The following is a 6,911-nucleotide window of genomic DNA, read 5'->3' on the forward strand; positions in this document are numbered from 1 at the left end:
GGGGAAAATAAAAGAGTTAATGGATATAGGATAGACAAATTTCTGAATCATAAAATAACAAGCTTGATTTTGTTTTTCATATTTTGAATGAAATTTATTGTTTCTTGCCCAAAGATAGAGGAGAGTGGAATTTCGTGTGTAGGAATGAAATCTAGAGATCTACGTAGGAACGCCCGTTGAACGCTTTTCAAATATCTTCTTTAAATATTTCTATTTAGAAATGGCATGCATCGGGCACGTGCGAGATAAGATTTAAGAATTATACACTGATAAGTAAATATTTTTTTCTTTATTATTTTAGTTTAATCGATGATATTTATCAAGTTATCAATTAATATTTACTTGTAATTATTGAATACATGAGTTACTAGTTTACAATTAGCGGATAAAACTTATACTCATGAGATATAGACGACACGTTAGAGTCAATTGGTGTCTCACTTGATACTGGACTAATTCTACCAAATTAGGGAGGTTTAATATTCAACATCGAATGATATAGTATTAAATAGCATATTATAAAAGAGGATCCAACGCTGTACTTTCTCAATAAATACTTAAAACGAAGAAAATCTACTCCAAATAAGGTGCCATTTAACACTGGCCTAAATTTGGTAATTCTACCAAATTGGAGACTGAATATTCGGCAAAAATTAAAGAAAATATACTAGAGGGACTATGGAAAAAAAGAAAAAATAATAATAGAGGAACTAATAAATACTTACGCGGAGAATATTACTCAAAATAAGGTCCGTTGTTTTTTTTCCCATTTCAGCATTTCCTATATCCTTTTCATCATAGGACTTGGTTTTGTCAAATTCTTCCCAAATATGAAAATTGCCTTAATTGTTGTCCAAGTACTATTATAATATATCCACAAGAATCACAATCTAGTCTATACGTAAAAAACTTGATACATTTTTTTTTAATTGAAATCACCTTTTCTCTTTTCAACCCTTGATAATGAAATCACAAAAAAGAACACCAAAGAAGTCATTGTTCCCTGGGGTTCGGAGTAGAAAAAATGGGAAATTTTGTGCTGAGATTAAACACCCATTTAACAAGAAAATAATTTGGTTGGGTACATTTATTACTGCTGAAGAAGCTTATGAAGTTACAAGTCTAAGAAGCTTGAGTTTGAGGAAAAAGTGATGGTCAAAAATGCAAAGAAGGCTATTCCTGCAAAATCTGAACAAGAATTATCTTCTTCTAGCAATGAATCATTAGTTGTTGATTCTCAGACTTCAGATTCGTCAAATGGGGTTGAAGAAAAAAGCAATTCAAGTTCAGGGGAAGAACAAGAATTTGGAATTAATATTGAAGAAGAATTGTTGATGGGGCAGTGGAAACAAATTTCAGATAATAAAGAAGTTTATTTTTCATTGAAATTAGGGGTTCCAATTATTGATAATTATGGATTTTTGTTAGGTGAATTTAGCAAATTGGATGATCTTAGATTCTGTGTGTGACATTATAAAAGTTGATTTTTCAGATAACTTTTGTCCATCAATAGCAAAATTTGTAAGCTTCATTAGTAGAATATTTTTTTTACCCTGTTTTTGGAAACTTGTACAGCCAAACATTTCTATAACAATCTCATTTGTTTCAGTTTTTTTGGTTGTTATAGCAAAGTAATGTTATAGAAAATATATATTATAACATAGTATGAATATTGGTTCCATAAAAAATTTTATTTTATAGTGAATGACTGTTATGTAACGATGATGTTATATAGAGGTTTGATTGTATCAACTTTAGGTCTTTATATATTCTATTATAAATATGGCTATAGCAATTGTATTAGTATTGGTGCTTACAGACAAATAGATTTTGACGAACAATTACCCGCGAGGCGCTATCAATTACGAGGAGATTCTGATAAGACTAGTTTTACAAAAATTGACACGGTCAATTTACGCCTTTATCTTCACCTTCCTCCACTAACTTTGTTCTCTTCTTCTCAACCTTGTGATTTTCTTTACACACATTATTACACTTACACAATATTTTAAAATACCCAAAATCCCATTTGTTCCATTTTTCTAGAAGCCAATTTTCTGGACATTCACTTAGGTAGAAGAAAATTCAATTGAGTTTCCAGAGAAAATATACCTTGTTTCTACATAGATATGATGAGAATTTTTTTAAATTTAAGATTCACAAATTGATCTTTGTTTGAAAAAAGAATGAACATGGACATGTTGCAGCCGCGACCATTTTTTGTTTATTTAATAAATAAAAAATCAGAAAATAAATTTAGTAATAATGCAAATATAACAACAACAACAACAACAATCCAGTATAATCCCACTAGTGGGGTCTGAGGAAAGTAGTGTGTACGCAGACCTTACCCCTATCCTGGGGTAGAGAGGCTGTTTCCAATAGACCCTCGGCATCCTTCCCTCCAAGAACTCCCCACCTTGCTCTTGGGGTGACTCGAACTCACAACCTCTTGGTTGGAAGTGGAGGGTACTTACCATCAGAGCAACCCACCTTGTAATAATGTAAATACAAAACACTAAAAAGCACAAAGTAAATCTAAGCATTTGAAATTCAACTGCACACGTGGCATACATTTAGGTTGCTATTGAGAGTTACAGGATATTTAGAGTACTGGAGAATCCCATTCCGCTTTGTCTAGACATTAGTTAGTGGTGATACATGTGTCACTTAGCAATGTACATCTGTCACTTAGGTGTTAAGTTAAGTAGAGAAGAGTTAATTAAATTAGTTAATATGTCATTGTCAGTCGGTTAGTATATGAAAGAGTAAAGAGTCTGTAAATACACAAAGATTTATTTTCATTTGTCTCTGTATATCAGAGCTTATCAATGGAGCTGTTTCTCTCTTAATCTTCTCTAAAATTCTTTCTCTCATTCACCATGGCTGAGCTAATCAACATGGTATCAGAACTTTGGTAAATCGGTTAGCTTAGCTACTATGGAGGAGTATTAGAGAAGTGTATCTGTTCTTAGATCGAGCTATTTCTCCATCTGGAAATGTTCCTCTGCAGCCTAGGGTTTCTGGAACTTCTTAATTTCAGTTGAATCTCGACAAATTACTGTAAAATTCATCTCTAATTGGTTGTTGTGGTTCCAAATTAGTAACCTAACTAAGTTTTCTGAAGCAACATAATGGCAATTGAGGAAGATGATTTCGTCTCTGCTACTCAGGGTGTTACAGCTCCAGCCCCAAATCATCATAACATAGATCTAGTTCATCACAATCATCCTTTATACATTCATCCATCAGACACGCAAGGTTTGGTACTAATCTCTATTCAACTTCAAGGATATGAAAATTATTTAATTTGGAGTAGATCTATGAAAATTATATTGCATGTCAAAAATAAGCTAGGCTTTGTTCTCGGTACCTGTAGGAGGGAAATGTATGATCATAGTCTACACGAACTGTGGGATAGATGTAATGCAATTTTTCTAGCTTAGATTATGAATATTGTTTCACCAATTCTCATTAGTGTTGTGATTTATGCATCTAATGCACACAAGGTATGAGAAGATCTTAAGGAAAGGTTTGATAAAGTCAACGCCTCTAGAGGCTGACATCTTCACAAGGAAATTGCTACTTTGACTCAAGGTGTGTCATCTGTGTCTGTGTACTTTTCCAGACTTAGAGAATTGTGGGATGAGTACGAGGCCCTAGCACATCCACCCTCTTGTGATTGTCCTGAGTCTAAAAGACATGCTGAACATTATCAGACACAAAAATTATACTAATTTTTGACAGGTTTAAATGAATCATTTGAACATGCTAAGGATCAAGTTCTTATGACTCGTCTGTAATGACCCGACTGGTCGTTTTGAGCATTTACGCTCCTTTTAACTATTTGAAGTCTTGAATAACTTGCTACGAGGTATTATGACTTGTGTGAATTGTCGGTTTTGGTTTTAAGGTATTTCGAAATTAGCTTAGAAGAATAAATTTCATGTTGGAAGTTTAAGTTGAAATAGTTGACCGGATATTGACTTATATGTAAATAACCCCGAAATAGAGTTTTGATGATTCCAATAGTTCCATATAGTGATTTTGGACTTAGGAGCATGTCCGAAAAATTATTTGGAGGTTCGTAGTGGAATTAGGTTTGAAATGGCGAAAGTTAAATTTATGGGGAGTTTGACCGGGGGTTTGCTTTTTGATATCGGGGTCGAAATCCAGTTCTGAAAATTTTTATAGCTCTGTTATGTCATTTATGACTTGTGTGCAAAATTTGATGTCAATCGGAATTAATTTGATAGTTTTTGACAATGAATGTAGAAGTTGGAAATTCTTAAGTTCCTTAAGCTTGAATGGGGTATGATTCATGGTTTTAGCGTTGTTTGATATGATTTGAGGTTTCGACTAACTCCTTATGATGTTATAGGACTTGTTGGTATGATTTAACAGGTCCCAAGGGGCTTGGATGTATTTCTTTTTGGATCATTGGTTCAGAGACTAGTAAGGCTAAGAAATATGGGAGTTTGACCATGGTCAATATAGGGTCAAGACGACCCCTTTTCAGTATTTTGAGTGCGCGAGCAGGTCCGTAGCGTGTTTTATGATTGAAATTCATATATGGTTTGTGTACAGGAGGTTTCGGGTGAGTTCCGGATGGTTAACAGATCAAAATTTGGACTTAAACAACTGCTGGAAATTTCTGTTGCCGAAAAAATCGAGGCCATTAAAAACCGAGGTCATAAAAATATAGAGGTCATGAAAATCGAGGTCATAAAAATCGAGGACCGAAGACCGAGGGCCGAGGGCCTAGACAGAACTGTAAGTTATAAAGCAGGGGACTTCATCCCATTTTCCATTTTTGTCAAATTGGAGCTTGGGGAGAGGCGATTTTTGGGTTATTTTCATAGAAAACATCGGGGGTAAGTGATTCTAACTCGGATTTGGTCAATATACACGAATATATCGATGTTTTCGACATTTAATTAGTGTTTTGAGATGAAAATTTGGGGAAAATGAGGAAGAGTTCTTGGGCTAGAATTTTGAGGTTTTGAATGGGATTTGTTATCGGATTTGAGTAAATTTTGTATAGTTAGACTCATGAGTGAATGAGCTTTTGGGTTTTGTGACTTTTATTGGATTTCGAGACGTGGGCCCGGGGGCTGGGTTTGAGCCGATTTCGGATTTTTGGCTATAGTTTCATATTTTCTTGTGGAATTGATTCCTTTAGCCTACATTGATTGTATTGTACTGCTTGTGGCTGGATTCGGGACGTTTGAAGACCGATTTGAGAGGCAAAGGCATTTTGGAGTAGAGTTTTACTAGGATTGAGGTAAGTGAAGCTTCTAAACTTGGTTCTAAAGGTATGAATCCCCGAATTGGTATGATATAAATTGTTTGGAGGTGACACTCATGATAGGTGACGAACATATGGACGTGCACCATATAAATTGTGTCTTGAATAAATCTTGTGCAGTTGTAAGATTAATGAATCATGTTATTACCTGAACATTCTCTATGTGTTAGAGAAATTGAGATGAGGCTCCTATTAAAGATCATGTTTAGGCTACGTGCTAATATTTTGGGACCCATGGGGTCGTGTTGCTTTAATTGTTCAAAAATATATATTTCACACTCAGTAATAATTGTCCATTGGGAGGATATTTATGGGATTGAGCTGCGCAACGCAGCAGGCCATAATGGCTTTATACATTATTATTGTTCTGGATTGGGGCTGCCCGCCTGCAGCAGGCCTTATTGGCTTTACTAGTTTATGGATCGGGGTTGTCCGCCTGCAGCAGGCCTTATAGGCTTTATTATTATATGGATCGGGACTGCCCGTTTTCAGTAGGACATAAAGGCTTTATATCACGCTTGGGCTGAAGGAGCGCCTCCGGAGTCTGTACACACCTCTAGTGAGCGTAGATGATTATACATATTCGGGATGGATTTCCCAAGGCATGGACTTGCCTTACTTATTTATATTGTAATCAATTTTCCTGGACATGAATCTAGTCCGTATCATTTACATTTGGGGATAAATTACCCAGGGCTGGATTGGCCTTATACGGTATTGAGTGACTGATTGTCAGTCGATGTGTATTTATATACGGGTTGGAACACCCCTAGGCTGGATTGGCCATAAACTGTACCGAGTGACCGAATAATTTATGACCAGTATTTACATGAGGTCTTTCTACTGAGATGTCATATTTCTCATATCATGCAGTATTGATCTATTTCACTTGTACTGAGTTTTAGTGTTGAACTTGAAAGCATGCCTACATTTTTGTACCATTATTGATACTGGATTGTACCTGCGGAGCTCGTCACTACTTTCAGCCCAGAGGTTAGTCTTGTTACTTATTGAGTTGGTTGTACTCATACTACACTCCACACCTTGTGTGCAGATCTAGGTGCTTGCGGATATGGCAGTTGTTAGACCTTAGTGCGTTACTAGTTGGAAACTATCAGGGTAGTTGCCTGGCGTCCGCTGACCTTGTCTCTCTTTCCTTCAGTTATTGTACTGTTCTATACTTTCAGATAATGGTTTTTATCAGTCAGACATTGTATTCATATTAGATGCTCATGTACTTAGTGACACCGTATTTTGGAAGTGTTATATTTGTATTTGTGAGATTTCTTCCACTGAATTTAATTATCATGTTTTCAAACTTAAACGATATGGTGGTTTATTGATATTGTCGGCTTGCCTAGTATTGAGATAGGCGACATCAGTAACGACCCGGCCGGTTATTTTGAGTATTACAACCCTGTTTCCCCATTTACTGCTCAAATTATACTTTATAGTTGTTGTGTGAATTATCGGGGTAATTGGTTCGGGTTCGGTGGAGTTTTGGAATGAATTTAAACACTTAGTTTTATGGTTTAAAGCTTAAGTTAAAAATAGTGACCGGATGTCTACTTATGTGTAAACGATGCCGGAATGGAGTTTTGAT

General features: G+C 35.5%; 1 pseudogene; it reads left to right on the top strand.

Moving 5' to 3' along the window:
* Positions 1–896: 896 nt before the first annotated feature.
* Positions 897–1,469, top strand: LOC142178000 (uncharacterized; annotated as a pseudogene).
* Positions 1,470–6,911: the final 5,442 nt, after the last annotated feature.

The sequence above is a fragment of the Nicotiana tabacum genome, chromosome 24 (genome assembly GCF_000715075.1).
Source record: "Nicotiana tabacum cultivar K326 chromosome 24, ASM71507v2, whole genome shotgun sequence".
Classification (NCBI taxonomy): Eukaryota; Viridiplantae; Streptophyta; class Magnoliopsida; order Solanales; family Solanaceae; genus Nicotiana; species Nicotiana tabacum.